The 20,494-nt window shown below is 46.7% G+C and overlaps 17 non-coding genes across 17 annotated transcripts; all 17 read right to left on the reverse strand.

Annotated features, from left to right (window-relative positions):
* Positions 1-1,244: 1,244 nt before the first annotated feature.
* trnam-cau (transfer RNA methionine (anticodon CAU)) lies at positions 1,245-1,316 on the reverse strand. Its single transcript has one exon. It is a non-coding gene; the product is annotated as a tRNA-Met (tRNA).
* Positions 1,317-1,913: 597 nt separating this feature from the next.
* Positions 1,914-1,985, reverse strand: trnam-cau (transfer RNA methionine (anticodon CAU)). The gene has a single exon. It is a non-coding gene; the product is annotated as a tRNA-Met (tRNA).
* A 938-nt stretch (positions 1,986-2,923) lies between these two features.
* trnam-cau (transfer RNA methionine (anticodon CAU)) lies at positions 2,924-2,995 on the reverse strand. Its single transcript has one exon. It is a non-coding gene; the product is annotated as a tRNA-Met (tRNA).
* Positions 2,996-3,592: 597 nt separating this feature from the next.
* trnam-cau (transfer RNA methionine (anticodon CAU)) lies at positions 3,593-3,664 on the reverse strand. The gene has a single exon. It is a non-coding gene; the product is annotated as a tRNA-Met (tRNA).
* Positions 3,665-4,602: 938 nt separating this feature from the next.
* Positions 4,603-4,674, reverse strand: trnam-cau (transfer RNA methionine (anticodon CAU)). Its single transcript has one exon. It is a non-coding gene; the product is annotated as a tRNA-Met (tRNA).
* Positions 4,675-6,281: 1,607 nt separating this feature from the next.
* trnam-cau (transfer RNA methionine (anticodon CAU)) lies at positions 6,282-6,353 on the reverse strand. The gene has a single exon. It is a non-coding gene; the product is annotated as a tRNA-Met (tRNA).
* A 597-nt stretch (positions 6,354-6,950) lies between these two features.
* On the reverse strand, positions 6,951-7,022 carry trnam-cau (transfer RNA methionine (anticodon CAU)). The gene has a single exon. It is a non-coding gene; the product is annotated as a tRNA-Met (tRNA).
* A 938-nt stretch (positions 7,023-7,960) lies between these two features.
* Positions 7,961-8,032, reverse strand: trnam-cau (transfer RNA methionine (anticodon CAU)). Its single transcript has one exon. It is a non-coding gene; the product is annotated as a tRNA-Met (tRNA).
* A 597-nt stretch (positions 8,033-8,629) lies between these two features.
* Positions 8,630-8,701, reverse strand: trnam-cau (transfer RNA methionine (anticodon CAU)). The gene has a single exon. It is a non-coding gene; the product is annotated as a tRNA-Met (tRNA).
* A 938-nt stretch (positions 8,702-9,639) lies between these two features.
* Positions 9,640-9,711, reverse strand: trnam-cau (transfer RNA methionine (anticodon CAU)). Its single transcript has one exon. It is a non-coding gene; the product is annotated as a tRNA-Met (tRNA).
* A 1,607-nt stretch (positions 9,712-11,318) lies between these two features.
* trnam-cau (transfer RNA methionine (anticodon CAU)) lies at positions 11,319-11,390 on the reverse strand. Its single transcript has one exon. It is a non-coding gene; the product is annotated as a tRNA-Met (tRNA).
* A 597-nt stretch (positions 11,391-11,987) lies between these two features.
* trnam-cau (transfer RNA methionine (anticodon CAU)) lies at positions 11,988-12,059 on the reverse strand. The gene has a single exon. It is a non-coding gene; the product is annotated as a tRNA-Met (tRNA).
* Positions 12,060-12,997: 938 nt separating this feature from the next.
* Positions 12,998-13,069, reverse strand: trnam-cau (transfer RNA methionine (anticodon CAU)). Its single transcript has one exon. It is a non-coding gene; the product is annotated as a tRNA-Met (tRNA).
* A 1,607-nt stretch (positions 13,070-14,676) lies between these two features.
* trnam-cau (transfer RNA methionine (anticodon CAU)) lies at positions 14,677-14,748 on the reverse strand. Its single transcript has one exon. It is a non-coding gene; the product is annotated as a tRNA-Met (tRNA).
* Positions 14,749-16,348: 1,600 nt separating this feature from the next.
* Positions 16,349-16,420, reverse strand: trnam-cau (transfer RNA methionine (anticodon CAU)). The gene has a single exon. It is a non-coding gene; the product is annotated as a tRNA-Met (tRNA).
* A 597-nt stretch (positions 16,421-17,017) lies between these two features.
* On the reverse strand, positions 17,018-17,089 carry trnam-cau (transfer RNA methionine (anticodon CAU)). The gene has a single exon. It is a non-coding gene; the product is annotated as a tRNA-Met (tRNA).
* Positions 17,090-18,027: 938 nt separating this feature from the next.
* trnam-cau (transfer RNA methionine (anticodon CAU)) lies at positions 18,028-18,099 on the reverse strand. The gene has a single exon. It is a non-coding gene; the product is annotated as a tRNA-Met (tRNA).
* Positions 18,100-20,494: the final 2,395 nt, after the last annotated feature.

Genomic DNA, 20,494 nt, shown 5'->3' on the forward strand with positions numbered 1-20,494 from the left:
AGTTTCTCCTTATTTACTCTAACAAAACCCTGCATGACTTTGAACACCTCGATCAAATCTCCCCTTAACCTTCTCTGCTCCACACATAAGACGATCTTCACTTTGCAAATGGATTGCAGCAATTCCCCACACCACTCGTTGCCATCACTTGACCCTTTGCTCAATGCCTCTCAGCCTCGCTGCTTTGATTGTGGACAGAAATCGAATGAGTTGTGAAAAAATTGATCTTGATGCTAGCAGAGAAGGGTTTCGATCCATTGATCTCTGGGTTATGGGCCCAGCACGCTTCCGCTGCGCCACTCTGCTCAGACATAAGACTGCACTATTTCGCTGGGTCTGGCTTGCAAACCACCCTCTATTGCCACCTTTCTCGTTCATTCAGATCATCGCAACTTTGCAAATTGATGCAGCCATTCACATACGGCTCGCTGCCATCCTTTCATCCTCCCAGAAATCTCACCCAACCTTCCTCCATTGATTCTCAACAGCAATTTGCTCACCCACCTACAAATATACTGCTAATATTTGCTTCACATGTTCTCCTGATCAACTTTTCTGCCAGTCAGTTTCACTCTCAACCTCACAATGCCCTGCAAAGCTAACACAAATTTCTTCTCTTTGCAAGGACATCACTTCTTTTGCTTTTCACACCACTTTTTAGAATTACGCAAACAAGCACTTTGAAAAAGCTCACCTGACTACGGGCAGAGAATAGTTTCAATCTGATCACTGCAGCGCTATGGGTGACTACTGCTGTACCACTCTGCTTGCCAGCATGGTCTTGTTGAAGCCCTCCACCTGCTTTGTCCAGGACTCCCTCCTCCACCTTTGTCTTTGTAGCCTTCCCATCAGGTAATCTTTACTTTGTAAATTGATGCAGGCAGTCCACATACTACCAGTTGTCACCATATTATCGTGCCACAAGTCCATTTCCGCCCTCCTCTTTTCGTGGTTGTCAGGCAACTGCAAATATACCGGCAAAAACTGTTAGAAACACAGTGATACTGAGCTTGTGAGCAATCGAACTTGAGTGCCAACACTGCCCCCTAGCTGTCAAACCACACACTTGGCCAGCTTTCTCTTCTGAGCCTTCACATCCGACTGTCTTGACTTTGCAAGTGGACTGCAGGAAGTCCCCACACGACCAGTTGCCATGACTTCACCCTTTGCGAAGTGTCTTGCAGCCTCGCAACGTTGATTGTGGACATCAAATGAAAGTGCGGTGAAAAAGTTAATCACACTGCTAGCAGAGAATGGTTTCGATCCATTGACCTCTGGGTTATGGGCCCAGCACGCTGCCGCTGCGCCACTCTGCTCCGATCTGACAAAACTATACTCCACGGTGTGCCTGGTTTTTAAACCGTCCTCTGTTGCCAGCTTGCTTTTCAGAGCTTTCATAGAATCATCGAATCACAATCCAGCCCTTCGTACCGGCTCTTTGAAAGAGCTATCCAATTAGTGTCACTCCCCTGCTCTTTCCCCATAGCCCTGCAAATTCTTCCACTTCAAGTATTTATCCAATTCCCTTTTGAAAGTTACTCTTGAATCTGCTTCCACCAGCATTTCAGGCAGTGCATTCCCGATCATAACAACTCGCTGCGTAAAATTGTTTACCTCATGTCGCCTCAATTCCCTGAAATCTGTGTCCTCTGGTTATCGACCCTTCTGCCACTGGAAGCAGTTTCTCCTTATTTACTCTAACAAAACCCTGCATGACTTTGAACACCTCGATCAAATCTCCCCTTAACCTTCTCTGCTCCACACATAAGACGATCTTCACTTTGCAAATGGATTGCAGCAATTCCCCACACCACTCGTTGCCATCACTTGACCCTTTGCTCAATGCCTCTCAGCCTCGCTGCTTTGATTGTGGACAGAAATCGAATGAGTTGTGAAAAAATTGATCTTGATGCTAGCAGAGAATGGTTTCGATCCATTGACCTCTGGGTTATGGGCCCAGCACGCTTCCGCTGCGCCACTCTGCTCAGACATAAGAGTGCACTATTTCGCTGGGTCTGGCTTGCAAACCACCCTCTATTGCCACCTTTCTCGTTCATTCAGATCATCGCAACTTTGCAAATTGATGCAGCCATTCACATACGGCTAGCTGCCATCATTTCATCCTCCCAGAAATCTCACCCAACCTTCCTCCATTGATTCTCAACAGCAATTTGCTCACCCACCTACAAATATACTGCTAATATTTGCTTCACATGTTCTCCTGATCAACTTTTCTGCCAGTCAGTTTCACTCTCAACCTCACAATGCCCTGCAAAGCTAACACAAATTTCTTCTCTTTGCAAGGACATCACTTCTTTTGCTTTTCACACCACTTTTTAGAATTACGCAAACAAGCACTTTGAAAAAGCTCACCTGACTACGGGCAGAGAATAGTTTCAATCTGATCACTGCAGCGCTATGGGTGACTACTGCTGTACCACTCTGCTTGCCAGCATGGTCTTGTTGAAGCCCTCCACCTGCTTTGTCCAGGACTCCCTCCTCCACCTTTGTCTTTGTAGCCTTCCCATCAGGTAATCTTTACTTTGTAAATTGATGCAGGCAGTCCACATACTACCAGTTGTCATCATATTATCGTGCCACAAGTCCATTTCCGCCCTCCTCTTTTCGTGGTTGTCAGGTAACTGCAAATATACCGGCAAAAACTGTTAGAAACACAGTGATACTGAGCTTGTGAGCAATCGAACTTGAGTGCCAACACTGCCCCCTAGCTGTCAAACCACACACTTGGCCAGCTTTCTCTTCTGAGCCTTCACATCCGACTGTCTTGACTTTGCAAGTGGACTGCAGGAAGTCCCCACACGACCAGTTGCCATGACTTCACCCTTTGCGAAGTGTCTTGCAGCCTCGCAACGTTGATTGTGGACATCAAATGAAAGTGCGGTGAAAAAGTTAATCACACTGCTAGCAGAGAATGGTTTCGATCCATTGACCTCTGGGTTATGGGCCCAGCACGCTGCCGCTGCGCCACTCTGCTCCGATCTGGCAAAACTATACTCCACGGTGTGCCTGGTTTTTAAACCGTCCTCTGTTGCCAGCTTGCTTTTCAGAGCTTTCATAGAATCATCGAATCACAATCCAGCCCTTCGTACCGGCTCTTTGAAAGAGCTATCCAATTAGTGTCACTCCCCTGCTCTTTCCCCATAGCCCTGCAAATTCTTCCACTTCAAGTATTTATCCAATTCCCTTTTGAAAGTTACTCTTGAATCTGCTTCCACCAGCATTTCAGGCAGTGCATTCCCGATCATAACAACTCGCTGCGTAAAATTGTTTACCTCATGTCGCCTCAATTCCCTGAAATCTGTGTTCTCTGGTTATCGACCCTTCTGCCACTGGAAGCAGTTTCTCCTTATTTACTCTAACAAAACCCTGCATGACTTTGAACACCTCGATCAAATCTCCCCTTAACCTTCTCTGCTCTACACAGAAGACGATCTTCACTTTGCAAATGGATTGCAGCAATTCCCCACACCACTCGTTGCCATCACTTGACCCTTTGCTCAATGCCTCTCAGCCTCGCTGCTTTGATTGTGGACAGAAATCGAATGAGTTGTGAAAAAATTGATCTTGATGCTAGCAGAGAATGGTTTCGATCCATTGACCTCTGGGTTATGGGCCCAGCACGCTTCCGCTGCGCCACTCTGCTCAGACATAAGAGTGCACTATTTCGCTGGGTCTGGCTTGCAAACCACCCTCTATTGCCACCTTTCTCGTTCATTCAGATCATCGCAACTTTGCAAATTGATGCAGCCATTCACATACGGCTCGCTGCCATCATTTCATCCTCCCAGAAATCTCACCCAACCTTCCTCCATTGATTCTCAACAGCAATTTGCTCACCCACCTACAAATATACTGCTAATATTTGCTTCACATGTTCTCCTGATCAACTTTTCTGCCAGTCAGTTTCACTCTCAACCTCACAATGCCCTGCAAAGCTAACACAAATTTCTTCTCTTTGCAAGGACATCACTTCTTTTGCTTTTCACACCACTTTTTAGAATTACGCAAACAAGCACTTTGAAAAAGCTCACCTGACTACGGGCAGAGAATAGTTTCAATCTGATCACTGCAGCGCTATGGGTGACTACTGCTGTACCACTCTGCTTGCCAGCATGGTCTTGTTGAAGCCCTCCACCTGCTTTGTCCAGGACTCCCTCCTCCACCTTTGTCTTTGTAGCCTTCCCATCAGGTAATCTTTACTTTGTAAATTGATGCAGGCAGTCCACATACTACCAGTTGTCATCATATTATCGTGCCACAAGTCCATTTCCGCCCTCCTCTTTTCGTGGTTGTCAGGTAACTGCAAATATACCGGCAAAAACTGTTAGAAACACAGTGATACTGAGCTTGTGAGCAATCGAACTTGAGTGCCAACACTGCCCCCTAGCTGTCAAACCACACACTTGGCCAGCTTTCTCTTCTGAGCCTTCACATCCGACTGTCTTGACTTTGCAAGTGGACTGCAGGAAGTACCCACACGACCAGTTGCCATGACTTCACCCTTTGCGAAGTGTCTTGCAGCCTCGCAACGTTGATTGTGGACATCAAATGAAAGTGCGGTGAAAAAGTTAATCACACTGCTAGCAGAGAATGGTTTCGATCCATTGACCTCTGGGTTATGGGCCCAGCACGCTGCCGCTGCGCCACTCTGCTCCTATCTGGCAAAACTATACTCCACGGTGTGCCTGGTTTTTAAACCGTCCTCTGTTGCCAGCTTGCTTTTCAGAGCTTTCATAGAATCATAGAATCACAATCCAGCCCTTCGTACCGGCTCTTTGAAAGAGCTATCCAATCAGTGTCACTCCCCTGCTCTTTCCCCATAGCCCTGCAAATTCTTCCACTTCAAGTATTTATCCAATTCCCTTTTGAAAGTTACTCTTGAATCTGCTTCCACCAGCATTTCAGGCAGTGCATTCCCGATCATAACAACTCGCTGCGTAAAATTGTTTACCTCATGTCGCCTCAATTCCCTGAAATCTGTGTCCTCTGGTTATCGACCCTTCTGCCACTGGAAGCAGTTTCTCCTTATTTACTCTAACAAAACCCTGCATGACTTTGAACACCTCGATCAAATCTCCCCTTAACCTTCTCTGCTCCACACATAAGACGATCTTCACTTTGCAAATGGATTGCAGCAATTCCCCACACCACTCGTTGCCATCACTTGACCCTTTGCTCAATGCCTCTCAGCCTCGCTGCTTTGATTGTGGACAGAAATCGAATGAGTTGTGAAAAAATTGATCTTGATGCTAGCAGAGAAGGGTTTCGATCCATTGATCTCTGGGTTATGGGCCCAGCACGCTTCCGCTGCGCCACTCTGCTCAGACATAAGACTGCACTATTTCGCTGGGTCTGGCTTGCAAACCACCCTCTATTGCCACCTTTCTCGTTCATTCAGATCATCGCAACTTTGCAAATTGATGCAGCCATTCACATACGGCTCGCTGCCATCCTTTCATCCTCCCAGAAATCTCACCCAACCTTCCTCCATTGATTCTCAACAGCAATTTGCTCACCCACCTACAAATATACTGCTAATATTTGCTTCACATGTTCTCCTGATCAACTTTTCTGCCAGTCAGTTTCACTCTCAACCTCACAATGCCCTGCAAAGCTAACACAAATTTCTTCTCTTTGCAAGGACATCACTTCTTTTGCTTTTCACACCACTTTTTAGAATTACGCAAACAAGCACTTTGAAAAAGCTCACCTGACTACGGGCAGAGAATAGTTTCAATCTGATCACTGCAGCGCTATGGGTGACTACTGCTGTACCACTCTGCTTGCCAGCATGGTCTTGTTGAAGCCCTCCACCTGCTTTGTCCAGGACTCCCTCCTCCACCTTTGTCTTTGTAGCCTTCCCATCAGGTAATCTTTACTTTGTAAATTGATGCAGGCAGTCCACATACTACCAGTTGTCACCATATTATCGTGCCACAAGTCCATTTCCGCCCTCCTCTTTTCGTGGTTGTCAGGCAACTGCAAATATACCGGCAAAAACTGTTAGAAACACAGTGATACTGAGCTTGTGAGCAATCGAACTTGAGTGCCAACACTGCCCCCTAGCTGTCAAACCACACACTTGGCCAGCTTTCTCTTCTGAGCCTTCACATCCGACTGTCTTGACTTTGCAAGTGGACTGCAGGAAGTCCCCACACGACCAGTTGCCATGACTTCACCCTTTGCGAAGTGTCTTGCAGCCTCGCAACGTTGATTGTGGACATCAAATGAAAGTGCGGTGAAAAAGTTAATCACACTGCTAGCAGAGAATGGTTTCGATCCATTGACCTCTGGGTTATGGGCCCAGCACGCTGCCGCTGCGCCACTCTGCTCCGATCTGACAAAACTATACTCCACGGTGTGCCTGGTTTTTAAACCGTCCTCTGTTGCCAGCTTGCTTTTCAGAGCTTTCATAGAATCATCGAATCACAATCCAGCCCTTCGTACCGGCTCTTTGAAAGAGCTATCCAATTAGTGTCACTCCCCTGCTCTTTCCCCATAGCCCTGCAAATTCTTCCACTTCAAGTATTTATCCAATTCCCTTTTGAAAGTTACTCTTGAATCTGCTTCCACCAGCATTTCAGGCAGTGCATTCCCGATCATAACAACTCGCTGCGTAAAATTGTTTACCTCATGTCGCCTCAATTCCCTGAAATCTGTGTCCTCTGGTTATCGACCCTTCTGCCACTGGAAGCAGTTTCTCCTTATTTACTCTAACAAAACCCTGCATGACTTTGAACACCTCGATCAAATCTCCCCTTAACCTTCTCTGCTCCACACATAAGACGATCTTCACTTTGCAAATGGATTGCAGCAATTCCCCACACCACTCGTTGCCATCACTTGACCCTTTGCTCAATGCCTCTCAGCCTCGCTGCTTTGATTGTGGACAGAAATCGAATGAGTTGTGAAAAAATTGATCTTGATGCTAGCAGAGAATGGTTTCGATCCATTGACCTCTGGGTTATGGGCCCAGCACGCTTCCGCTGCGCCACTCTGCTCAGACATAAGAGTGCACTATTTCGCTGGGTCTGGCTTGCAAACCACCCTCTATTGCCACCTTTCTCGTTCATTCAGATCATCGCAACTTTGCAAATTGATGCAGCCATTCACATACGGCTAGCTGCCATCATTTCATCCTCCCAGAAATCTCACCCAACCTTCCTCCATTGATTCTCAACAGCAATTTGCTCACCCACCTACAAATATACTGCTAATATTTGCTTCACATGTTCTCCTGATCAACTTTTCTGCCAGTCAGTTTCACTCTCAACCTCACAATGCCCTGCAAAGCTAACACAAATTTCTTCTCTTTGCAAGGACATCACTTCTTTTGCTTTTCACACCACTTTTTAGAATTACGCAAACAAGCACTTTGAAAAAGCTCACCTGACTACGGGCAGAGAATAGTTTCAATCTGATCACTGCAGCGCTATGGGTGACTACTGCTGTACCACTCTGCTTGCCAGCATGGTCTTGTTGAAGCCCTCCACCTGCTTTGTCCAGGACTCCCTCCTCCACCTTTGTCTTTGTAGCCTTCCCATCAGGTAATCTTTACTTTGTAAATTGATGCAGGCAGTCCACATACTACCAGTTGTCATCATATTATCGTGCCACAAGTCCATTTCCGCCCTCCTCTTTTCGTGGTTGTCAGGTAACTGCAAATATACCGGCAAAAACTGTTAGAAACACAGTGATACTGAGCTTGTGAGCAATCGAACTTGAGTGCCAACACTGCCCCCTAGCTGTCAAACCACACACTTGGCCAGCTTTCTCTTCTGAGCCTTCACATCCGACTGTCTTGACTTTGCAAGTGGACTGCAGGAAGTCCCCACACGACCAGTTGCCATGACTTCACCCTTTGCGAAGTGTCTTGCAGCCTCGCAACGTTGATTGTGGACATCAAATGAAAGTGCGGTGAAAAAGTTAATCACACTGCTAGCAGAGAATGGTTTCGATCCATTGACCTCTGGGTTATGGGCCCAGCACGCTGCCGCTGCGCCACTCTGCTCCGATCTGGCAAAACTATACTCCACGGTGTGCCTGGTTTTTAAACCGTCCTCTGTTGCCAGCTTGCTTTTCAGAGCTTTCATAGAATCATCGAATCACAATCCAGCCCTTCGTACCGGCTCTTTGAAAGAGCTATCCAATTAGTGTCACTCCCCTGCTCTTTCCCCATAGCCCTGCAAATTCTTCCACTTCAAGTATTTATCCAATTCCCTTTTGAAAGTTACTCTTGAATCTGCTTCCACCAGCATTTCAGGCAGTGCATTCCCGATCATAACAACTCGCTGCGTAAAATTGTTTACCTCATGTCGCCTCAATTCCCTGAAATCTGTGTTCTCTGGTTATCGACCCTTCTGCCACTGGAAGCAGTTTCTCCTTATTTACTCTAACAAAACCCTGCATGACTTTGAACACCTCGATCAAATCTCCCCTTAACCTTCTCTGCTCCACACATAAGACGATCTTCACTTTGCAAATGGATTGCAGCAATTCCCCACACCACTCGTTGCCATCACTTGACCCTTTGCTCAATGCCTCTCAGCCTCGCTGCTTTGATTGTGGACAGAAATCGAATGAGTTGTGAAAAAATTGATCTTGATGCTAGCAGAGAATGGTTTCGATCCATTGACCTCTGGGTTATGGGCCCAGCACGCTTCCGCTGCGCCACTCTGCTCATGCATAAGAGGGCACTATTTCGCTGGGTCTGGCTTGCAAACCACCCTCTATTGCCACCTTTCTCGTTCATTCAGATCATCGCAACTTTGCAAATTGATGCAGCCATTCACATACGGCTCGCTGCCATCATTTCATCCTCCCAGAAATCTCACCCAACCTTCCTCCATTGATTCTCAACAGCAATTTGCTCACCCACCTACAAATATACTGCTAATATTTGCTTCACATGTTCTCCTGATCAACTTTTCTGCCAGTCAGTTTCACTCTCAACCTCACAATGCCCTGCAAAGCTAACACAAATTTCTTCTCTTTGCAAGGACATCACTTCTTTTGCTTTTCACACCACTTTTTAGAATTACGCAAACAAGCACTTTGAAAAAGCTCACCTGACTACGGGCAGAGAATAGTTTCAATCTGATCACTGCAGCGCTATGGGTGACTACTGCTGTACCACTCTGCTTGCCAGCATGGTCTTGTTGAAGCCCTCCACCTGCTTTGTCCAGGACTCCCTCCTCCACCTTTGTCTTTGTAGCCTTCCCATCAGGTAATCTTTACTTTGTAAATTGATGCAGGCAGTCCACATACTACCAGTTGTCATCATATTATCGTGCCACAAGTCCATTTCCGCCCTCCTCTTTTCGTGGTTGTCAGGTAACTGCAAATATACCGGCAAAAACTGTTAGAAACACAGTGATACTGAGCTTGTGAGCAATCGAACTTGAGTGCCAACACTGCCCCCTAGCTGTCAAACCACACACTTGGCCAGCTTTCTCTTCTGAGCCTTCACATCCGACTGTCTTGACTTTGCAAGTGGACTGCAGGAAGTCCCCACACGACCAGTTGCCATGACTTCACCCTTTGCGAAGTGTCTTGCAGCCTCGCAACGTTGATTGTGGACATCAAATGAAAGTGCGGTGAAAAAGTTAATCACACTGCTAGCAGAGAATGGTTTCGATCCATTGACCTCTGGGTTATGGGCCCAGCACGCTGCCGCTGCGCCACTCTGCTCCGATCTGGCAAAACTATACTCCACGGTGTGCCTGGTTTTTAAACCGTCCTCTGTTGCCAGCTTGCTTTTCAGAGCTTTCATAGAATCATCGAATCACAATCCAGCCCTTCGTACCGGCTCTTTGAAAGAGCTATCCAATTAGTGTCACTCCCCTGCTCTTTCCCCATAGCCCTGCAAATTCTTCCACTTCAAGTATTTATCCAATTCCCTTTTGAAAGTTACTCTTGAATCTGCTTCCACCAGCATTTCAGGCAGTGCATTCCCGATCATAACAACTCGCTGCGTAAAATTGTTTACCTCATGTCGCCTCAATTCCCTGAAATCTGTGTCCTCTGGTTATCGACCCTTCTGCCACTGGAAGCAGTTTCTCCTTATTTACTCTAACAAAACCCTGCATGACTTTGAACACCTCGATCAAATCTCCCCTAAACCTTCTCTGCTCCACACATCAGACGATCTTCACTTTGCAAATGGATTGCAGCAATTCCCCACACCACTCGTTGCCATCACTTGACCCTTTGCTCAATGCCTCTCAGCCTCGCTGCTTTGATTGTGGACAGAAATCGAATGAGTTGTGAAAAAGTTGATCTTGATGCTAGCAGAGAATGGTTTCGATCCATTGACTTTTGGGTTATGGGCCCAGCACGCTTCCGCTGCGCCACTCTGCTCAGACATAAGAGTGCACTATTTCGCTGGGTCTGGCTTGCAAACCACCCTCTATTGCCACCTTTCTCGTTCATTCAGATCATCGCAACTTTGCAAATTGATGCAGCCATTCACATACGGCTAGCTGCCATCATTTCATCCTCCCAGAAATCTCACCCAACCTTCCTCCATTGATTCTCAACAGCAATTTGCTCACCCACCTACAAATATACTGCTAATATTTGCTTCACATGTTCTCCTGATCAACTTTTCTGCCAGTCAGTTTCACTCTCAACCTCACAATGCCCTGCAAAGCTAACACAAATTTCTTCTCTTTGCAAGGACATCACTTCTTTTGCTTTTCACACCACTTTTTAGAATTACGCAAACAAGCACTTTGAAAAAGCTCACCTGACTACGGGCAGAGAATAGTTTCAATCTGATCACTGCAGCGCTATGGGTGACTACTGCTGTACCACTCTGCTTGCCAGCATGATCTTGTTGAAGCCCTCCACCTGCTTTGTCCAGGACTCCCTCCTCCACCTTTGTCTTTGTAGCCTTCCCATCAGGTAATCTTTACTTTGTAAATTGATGCAGGCAGTCCACATACTACCAGTTGTCATCATATTATCGTGCCACAAGTCCATTTCCGCCCTCCTCTTTTCGTGGTTGTCAGGTAACTGCAAATATACCGGCAAAAACTGTTAGAAACACAGTGATACTGAGCTTGTGAGCAATCGAACTTGAGTGCCAACACTGCCCCCTAGCTGTCAAACCACACACTTGGCCAGCTTTCTCTTCTGAGCCTTCACATCCGACTGTCTTGACTTTGCAAGTGGACTGCAGGAAGTCCCCACACGACCAGTTGCCATGACTTCACCCTTTGCGAAGTGTCTTGCAGCCTCGCAACGTTGATTGTGGACATCAAATGAAAGTGCGGTGAAAAAGTTAATCACACTGCTAGCAGAGAATGGTTTCGATCCATTGACCTCTGGGTTATGGGCCCAGCACGCTGCCGCTGCGCCACTCTGCTCCGATCTGGCAAAACTATACTCCACGGTGTGCCTGGTTTTTAAACCGTCCTCTGTTGCCAGCTTGCTTTTCAGAGCTTTCACAGAATCATCGAATCACAATCCAGCCCTTCGTACCGGCTCTTTGAAAGAGCTATCCAATTAGTGTCACTCCCCTGCTCTTTCCCCATAGCCCTGCAAATTCTTCCACTTCAAGTATTTATCCAATTCCCTTTTGAAAGTTACTCTTGAATCTGCTTCCACCAGCATTTCAGGCAGTGCATTCCCGATCATAACAACTCGCTGCGTAAAATTGTTTACCTCATGTCGCCTCAATTCCCTGAAATCTGTGTCCTCTGGTTATCGACCCTTCTGCCACTGGAAGCAGTTTCTCCTTATTTACTCTAACAAAACCCTGCATGACTTTGAACACCTCGATCAAATCTCCCCTTAACCTTCTCTGCTCCACACATAAGACGATCTTCACTTTGCAAATGGATTGCAGCAATTCCCCACACCACTCGTTGCCATCACTTGACCCTTTGCTCAATGCCTCTCAGCCTCGCTGCTTTGATTGTGGACAGAAATCGAATGAGTTGTGAAAAAATTGATCTTGATGCTAGCAGAGAATGGTTTCGATCCATTGACCTCTGGGTTATGGGCCCAGCACGCTTCCGCTGCGCCACTCTGCTCAGACATAACAGTGCACTATTTCGCTGGGTCTGGCTTGCAAACCACCCTCTATTGCCACCTTTCTCGTTCATTCAGATCATCGCAACTTTGCAAATTGATGCAGCCATTCACATACGGCTCGCTGCCATCATTTCATCCTCCCAGAAATCTCACCCAACCTTCCTCCATTGATTCTCAACAGCAATTTGCTCACCCACCTGCAAATATACTGCTAATATTTGCTTCACATGTTCTCCTGATCAACTTTTCTGCCAGTCAGTTTCACTCTCAACCTCACAATGCCCTGCAAAGCTAACACAAATTTCTTCTCTTTGCAAGGACATCACTTCTTTTGCTTTTCACACCACTTTTTAGAATTACGCAAACAAGCACTTTGAAAAAGCTCACCTGACTACGGGCAGAGAATAGTTTCAATCTGATCACTGCAGCGCTATGGGTGACTACTGCTGTACCACTCTGCTTGCCAGCATGGTCTTGTTGAAGCCCTCCACCTGCTTTGTCCAGGACTCCCTCCTCCACCTTTGTCTTTGTAGCCTTCCCATCAGGTAATCTTTACTTTGTAAATTGATGCAGGCAGTCCACATACTACCAGTTGTCATCATATTATCGTGCCACAAGTCCATTTCCGCCCTCCTCTTTTCGTGGTTGTCAGGTAACTGCAAATATACCGGCAAAAACTGTTAGAAACACAGTGATACTGAGCTTGTGAGCAATCGAACTTGAGTGCCAACACTGCCCCCTAGCTGTCAAACCACACACTTGGCCAGCTTTCTCTTCTGAGCCTTCACATCCGACTGTCTTGACTTTGCAAGTGGACTGCAGGAAGTACCCACACGACCAGTTGCCATGACTTCACCCTTTGCGAAGTGTCTTGCAGCCTCGCAACGTTGATTGTGGACATCAAATGAAAGTGCGGTGAAAAAGTTAATCACACTGCTAGCAGAGAATGGTTTCGATCCATTGACCTCTGGGTTATGGGCCCAGCACGCTGCCGCTGCGCCACTCTGCTCCTATCTGGCAAAACTATACTCCACGGTGTGACTGGTTTTTAAACCGTCCTCTGTTGCCAGCTTGCTTTTCAGAGCTTTCACAGAATCATCGAATCACAATCCAGCCCTTCGTACCGGCTCTTTGAAAGAGCTATCCAATTAGTGTCACTCCCCTGCTCTTTCCCCATAGCCCTGCAAATTCTTCCACTTCAAGTATTTATCCAATTCCCTTTTGAAAGTTACTCTTGAATCTGCTTCCACCAGCATTTCAGGCAGTGCATTCCCGATCATAACAACTCGCTGCGTAAAATTGTTTACCTCATGTCGCCTCAATTCCCTGAAATCTGTGTCCTCTGGTTATCGACCCTTCTGCCACTGGAAGCAGTTTCTCCTTATTTACTCTAACAAAACCCTGCATGACTTTGAACACCTCGATCAAATCTCCCCTTAACCTTCTCTGCTCCACACATAAGACGATCTTCACTTTGCAAATGGATTGCAGCAATTCCCCACACCACTCGTTGCCATCACTTGACCCTTTGCTCAATGCCTCTCAGCCTCGCTGCTTTGATTGTGGACAGAAATCGAATGAGTTGTGAAAAAATTGATCTTGATGCTAGCAGAGAATGGTTTCGACCAATTGACCTCTGGGTTATGGGCCCAGCACACTTGCGCTGCGCCACTCTGCTCAGACATAAGAATGCACTATTTCGCTGGGTCTGGCTTGCAAACCACCCTCTATTGCCACCTTTCTCGTTTATTCAGATCATCGCAACTTTGCAAATTGATGCAGCCATTCACATACGGCTAGCTGCCATCATTTCATCCTCCCAGAAATCTCACCCAACCTTCCTCCATTGATTCTCAACAGCAATTTGCTCACCCACCTACAAATATACTGCTAATATTTGCTTCACATGTTCTCCTGATCAACTTTTCTGCCAGTCAGTTTCACTCTCAACCTCACAATGCCCTGCAAAGCTAACACAAATTTCTTCTCTTTGCAAGGACATCACTTCTTTTGCTTTTCACACCACTTTTTAGAATTACGCAAACAAGCACTTTGAAAAAGCTCACCTGACTACGGGCAGAGAATAGTTTCAATCTGATCACTGCAGCGCTATGGGTGACTACTGCTGTACCACTCTGCTTGCCAGCATGGTCTTGTTGAAGCCCTCCACCTGCTTTGTCCAGGACTCCCTCCTCCACCTTTGTCTTTGTAGCCTTCCCATCAGGTAATCTTTACTTTGTAAATTGATGCAGGCAGTCCACATACTACCAGTTGTCATCATATTATCGTGCCACAAGTCCATTTCCGCCCTCCTCTTTTCGTGGTTGTCAGGTAACTGCAAATATACCGGCAAAAACTGTTAGAAACACAGTGACACTGAGCTTGTGAGCAATCGAACTTGAGTGCCAACACTGCCCCCTAGCTGTCAAACCACATACTTGGCCAGCTTTCTCTTCTGAGCCTTCACATCCGACTGTCTTGACTTTGCAAGTGGACTGCAGGAAGTCCCCACACGACCAGTTGCCATGACTTCACCCTTTGCGAAGTGTCTTGCAGCCTCGCAACGTTGATTGTGGACATCAAATGAAAGTGCGGTGAAAAAGTTAATCACACTGCTAGCAGAGAATGGTTTCGATCCATTGACCTCTGGGTTATGGGCCCAGCACGCTGCCGCTGCGCCACTCTGCTCCGATCTGGCAAAACTATACTCCACGGTGTGCCTGGTTTTTAAAACGTCCTCTGTTGCCAGCTTGCTTTTCAGAGCTTTCATAGAATCATCGAATCACAATCCAGCCCTTCGTACCGGCTCTTTGAAAGAGCTATCCAATTAGTGTCACTCCCCTGCTCTTTCCCCATAGCCCTGCAAATTCTTCCACTTCAAGTATTTATCCAATTCCCTTTTGAAAGTTACTCTTGAATCTGCTTCCACCAGCATTTCAGGCAGTGCATTCCCGATCATAACAACTCGCTGCGTAAAATTGTTTACCTCATGTCGCCTCAATTCCCTGAAATCTGTGTCCTCTGGTTATCGACCCTTCTGCCACTGGAAGCAGTTTCTCCTTATTTACTCTAACAAAACCCTGCATGACTTTGAACACCTCGATCAAATCTCCCCTTAACCTTCTCTGCTCCACACATAAGACGATCTTCACTTTGCAAATGGATTGCAGCAATTCCCCACACCACTCGTTGCCATCACTTGACCCTTTGCTCAATGCCTCTCAGCCTCGCTGCTTTGATTGTGGACAGAAATCGAATGAGTTGTGAAAAAATTGATCTTGATGCTAGCAGAGAATGGTTTCGATCCATTGACCTCTGGGCCCAGCACGCTTCCGCTGCGCCACTCTGCTCAGACATAAGAGTGCACTATTTCGCTGGGTCTGGCTTGCAAACCACCCTCTATTGCCACCTTTCTCGTTCATTCAGATCATCGCAACTTTGCAAATTGATGCAGCCATTCACATACGGCTAGCTGCCATCATTTCATCCTCCCAGAAATCTCCCCCAACCTTCCTCCATTGATTCTCAACAGCAATTTGCTCACCCACCTACAAATATACTGCTAATATTTGCTTCACATGTTCTCCTGATCAACTTTTCTGCCAGTCAGTTTCACTCTCAACCTCACAATGCCCTGCAAAGCTAACACAAATTTCTTCTCTTTGCAAGGACATCACTTCTTTTGCTTTTCACACCACTTTTTAGAATTACGCAAACAAGCACTTTGAAAAAGCTCACCTGACTACGGGCAGAGAATAGTTTCAATCTGATCACTGCAGCGCTATGGGTGACTACTGCTGTACCACTCTGCTTGCCAGCATGGTCTTGTTGAAGCCCTCCACCTGCTTTGTCCAGGACTCCCTCCGCCACCTTTGTCTTTGTAGCCTTCCCATCAGGTAATCTTTACTTTGTAAATTGATGCAGGCAGTCCACATACTACCAGTTGTCATCATATTATCGTGCCACAAGTCCATTTCCGCCCTCCTCTTTTCGTGGTTGTCAGGTAACTGCAAATATACCGGCAAAAACTGTTAGAAACACAGTGATACTGAGCTTGTGAGCAATCGAACTTGAGTGCCAACACTGCCCCCTAGCTGTCAAACCACACACTTGGCCAGCTTTCTCTTCTGAGCCTTCACATCCGACTGTCTTGACTTTGCAAGTGGACTGCAGGAAGTCCCCACACGACCAGTTGCCATGACTTCACCCTTTGCGAAGTGTCTTGCAGCCTCGCAACGTTGATTGTGGACATCAAATGAAAGTGCGGTGAAAAAGTTAATCACACTGCTAGCAGAGAATGGTTTCGATCCATTGACCTCTGGGTTATGGGCCCAGCACGCTGCCGCTGCGCCACTCTGCTCCGATCTAGCAAAACTATACTCCACGGTGTGCCTGGTTTTTAAACCGTCCTCTGTTGCCAGCTTGCTTTTCAGAGCTTTCATCGAATCATCGAATCACAATCCAGCCCTTCGTACCGGCTCTTTGAAAGAGCTATCCAATTAGTGTCACTCCCCTGCTCTTTCCCCATAGCCCTGCAAATTCTTCCACTTCAAGTATTTATCCAATTCCCTTTTGAAAGTTACTCTTGAATCTGCTTCCACCAGCATTTCAGGCAGTGCATTCCCGATCATAACAACTCGCTGCGTAAAATTGTTTACCTCATGTCGCCTCAATTCCCTGAAATCTGTGTCCTCTGGTTATCGACCCTTCTGCCACTGGAAGCAGTTTCTCCTTATTTACTCTAACAAAACCCTGCATGACTTTGAACACCTCGATCAAATCTCCCCTTAACCTTCTCTGCTCCACACATAAGACGATCTTCACTTTGCAAATGGATTGCAGCAATTCCCCACACCACTCGTTGCCATCACTTGACCCTTTGCTCAATGCCTCTCAGCCTCGCTGCTTTGATTGTGGACAGAAATCGAATGAGTTGTGAAAAAGTTGATCTTGATGCTAGCAGAGAATGGTTTCGATCCATTGACCTCTGGGTTATGGGCCCAGCACGCTTCCGCTGCGCCACTCTGCTCAGACATAAGAGTGCACTATTTCGCTGGGTCTGGCTTGCAAACCACCCTCTATTGCCACCTTTCTCGTTCATTCAGATCATCGCAACTTTGCAAATTGATGCAGCCATTCACATACGGCTAGCTGCCATCATTTCATCCTCCCAGAAATCTCCCCCAACCTTCCTCCATTGATTCTCAACAGCAATTTGCTCACCCACCTACAAATATACTGCTAATATTTGCTTCACATGTTCTCCTGATCAACTTTTCTGCCAGTCAGTTTCACTCTCAACCTCACAATGCCCTGCAAAGCTAACACAAATTTCTTCTCTTTGCAAGGACATCACTTCTTTTGCTTTTCACACCACTTTTTAGAATTACGCAAACAAGCACTTTGAAAAAGCTCACCTGACTACGGGCAGAGAATAGTTTCAATCTGATCACTGCAGCGCTATGGGTGACTACTGCTGTACCACTCTGCTTGCCAGCATGGTCTTGTTGAAGCCCTCCACCTGCTTTGTCCAGGACTCCCTCCTCCACCTTTGTCTTTGTAGCCTTCCCATCAGGTAATCTTTACTTTGTAAATTGATGCAGGCAGTCCACATACTACCAGTTGTCATCATATTATCGTGCCACAAGTCCATTTCCGCCCTCCTCTTTTCGTGGTTGTCAGGTAACTGCAAATATACCGGCAAAAACTGTTAGAAACACAGTGATACTGAGCTTGTGAGCAATCGAACTTGAGTGCCAACACTGCCCCCTAGCTGTCAAACCACACACTTGGCCAGCTTTCTCTTCTGAGCCTTCACATCCGACTGTCTTGACTTTGCAAGTGGACTGCAGGAAGTCCCCACACGACCAGTTGCCATGACTTCACCCTTTGCGAAGTGTCTTGCAGCCTCGCAACGTTGATTGTGGACATCAAATGAAAGTGCGGTGAAAAAGTTAATCACACTGCTAGCAGAGAATGGTTTCGATCCATTGACCTCTGGGTTATGGGCCCAGCACGCTGCCGCTGCGCCACTCTGCTCCGATCTGGCAAAACTATACTCCACGGTGTGCCTGGTTTTTAAAACGTCCTCTGTTGCCAGCTTGCTTTTCAGAGCTTTCATAGAATCATCGAATCACAATCCAGCCCTTCGTACCGGCTCTTTGAAAGAGCTATCCAATTAGTGTCACTCCCCTGCTCTTTCCCCATAGCCCTGCAAATTCTTCCACTTCAAGTATTTATCCAATTCCCTTTTGAAAGTTACTCTTGAATCTGCTTCCACCAGCATTTCAGGCAGTGCATTCCCGATCATAACAACTCGCTGCGTAAAATTGTTTACCTCATGTCGCCTCAATTCCCTGAAATCTGTGTCCTCTGGTTATCGACCCTTCTGCCACTGGAAGCAGTTTCTCCTTATTTACTCTAACAAAACCCTGCATGACTTTGAACACCTCGATCAAATCTCCCCTTAACCTTCTCTGCTCCACACATAAGACGATCTTCACTTTGCAAATGGATTGCAGCAATTCCCCACACCACTCGTTGCCATCACTTGACCCTTTGCTCAATGCCTCTCAGCCTCGCTGCTTTGATTGTGGACAGAAATCGAATGAGTTGTGAAAAAATTGATCTTGATGCTAGCAGAGAATGGTTTCGATCCATTGACCTCTGGGTTATGGGCCCAGCAAGCTTCCGCTGCGCCACTCTGCTCAGACATAAGAGTGCACTATTTCGCTGGGTCTGGCTTGCAAACCACCCTCTATTGCCACCTTTCTCGTTCATTCAGATCATCGCAACTTTGCAAATTGATGCAGCCATTCACATACGGCTAGCTGCCATCATTTCATCCTCCCAGAAATCTCACCCAACCTTCCTCCATTGATTCTCAACAGCAATTTGCTCACCCACCTACAAATATACTGCTAATATTTGCTTCACATGTTCTCCTGATCAACTTTTCTGCCAGTCAGTTTCACTCTCAACCTCACAATGCCCTGCAAAGCTAACACAAATTTCTTCTCTTTGCAAGGACATCACTTCTTTTGCTTTTCACACCACTTTTTAGAATTACGCAAACAAGCACTTTGAAAAAGCTCACCTGACTACGGGCAGAGAATAGTTTCAATCTGATCACTGCAGCGCTATGGGTGACTACTGCTGTACCACTCTGCTTGCCAGCATGGTCTTGTTGAAGCCCTCCACCTGCTTTGTCCAGGACTCCCTCCTCCACCTTTGTCTTTGTAGCCTTCCCATCAGGTAATCTTTACTTTGTAAATTGATGCAGGCAGTCCACATACTACCAGTTGTCATCATATTATCGTGCCACAAGTCCATTTCCGCCCTCCTCTTTTCGTGGTTGTCAGGTAACTGCAAATATACCGGCAAAAACTGTTAGAAACACAGTGATACTGAGCTTGTGAGCAATCGAACTTGAGTGCCAACACTGCCCCCTAGCTGTCAAACCACACACTTGGCCAGCTTTCTCTTCTGAGCCTTCACATCCGACTGTCTTGACTTTGCAAGTGGACTGCAGGAAGTCCCCACACGACCAGTTGCCATGACTTCACCCTTTGCGAAGTGTCTTGCAGCCTCGCAACGTTGATTGTGGACATCAAATGAAAGTGCGGTGAAAAAGTTAATCACACTGCTAGCAGAGAATGGTTTCGATCCATTGACCTCTGGGTTATGGGCCCAGCATGCTGCCGCTGCGCCACTCTGCTCCGATCTGGCAAAACTATACTCCACGGTGTGCCTGGTTTTTAAACCGTCCTCTGTTGCCAGCTTGCTTTTCAGAGCTTTCATAGAATCATCGAATCACAATCCAGCCCTTCGTACCGGCTCTTTGAAAGAGCTATCCAATTAGTGTCACTCCCCTGCTCTTTCCCCATAGCCCTGCAAATTCTTCCACTTCAAGTATTTATCCAATTCCCTTTTGAAAGTTACTCTTGAATCTGCTTCCACCAGCATTTCAGGCAGTGCATTCCCGATCATAACAACTCGCTGCGTAAAATTGTTTACCTCATGTCGCCTCAATTCCCTGAAATCTGTGTCCTCTGGTTATCGACCCTTCTGCCACTGGAAGCAGTTTCTCCTTATTTACTCTAACAAAACCCTGCATGACTTTGAACACCTCGATCAAATCTCCCCTTAACCTTCTCTGCTCCACACATAAGACGATCTTCACTTTGCAAATGGATTGCAGCAATTCCCCACACCACTCGTTGCCATCACTTGACCCTTTGCTCAATGCCTCTCAGCCTCGCTGCTTTGATTGTGGACAGACATCGAATGAGTTGTGAAAAAATTGATCTTGATGCTAGCAGAAAATGGTTTCGACCCATTGACCTCTGGGTTATGGGCCCAGCACGCTTCCGCTGCGCCACTCTGCTCAGACATAAGAGTGCACTATTTCGCTGGGTCTGGCTTGCAAACCACC

Source organism: Heptranchias perlo, chromosome 2 (genome assembly GCF_035084215.1).
Source record: "Heptranchias perlo isolate sHepPer1 chromosome 2, sHepPer1.hap1, whole genome shotgun sequence".
Classification (NCBI taxonomy): domain Eukaryota; kingdom Metazoa; phylum Chordata; class Chondrichthyes; order Hexanchiformes; family Hexanchidae; genus Heptranchias; species Heptranchias perlo.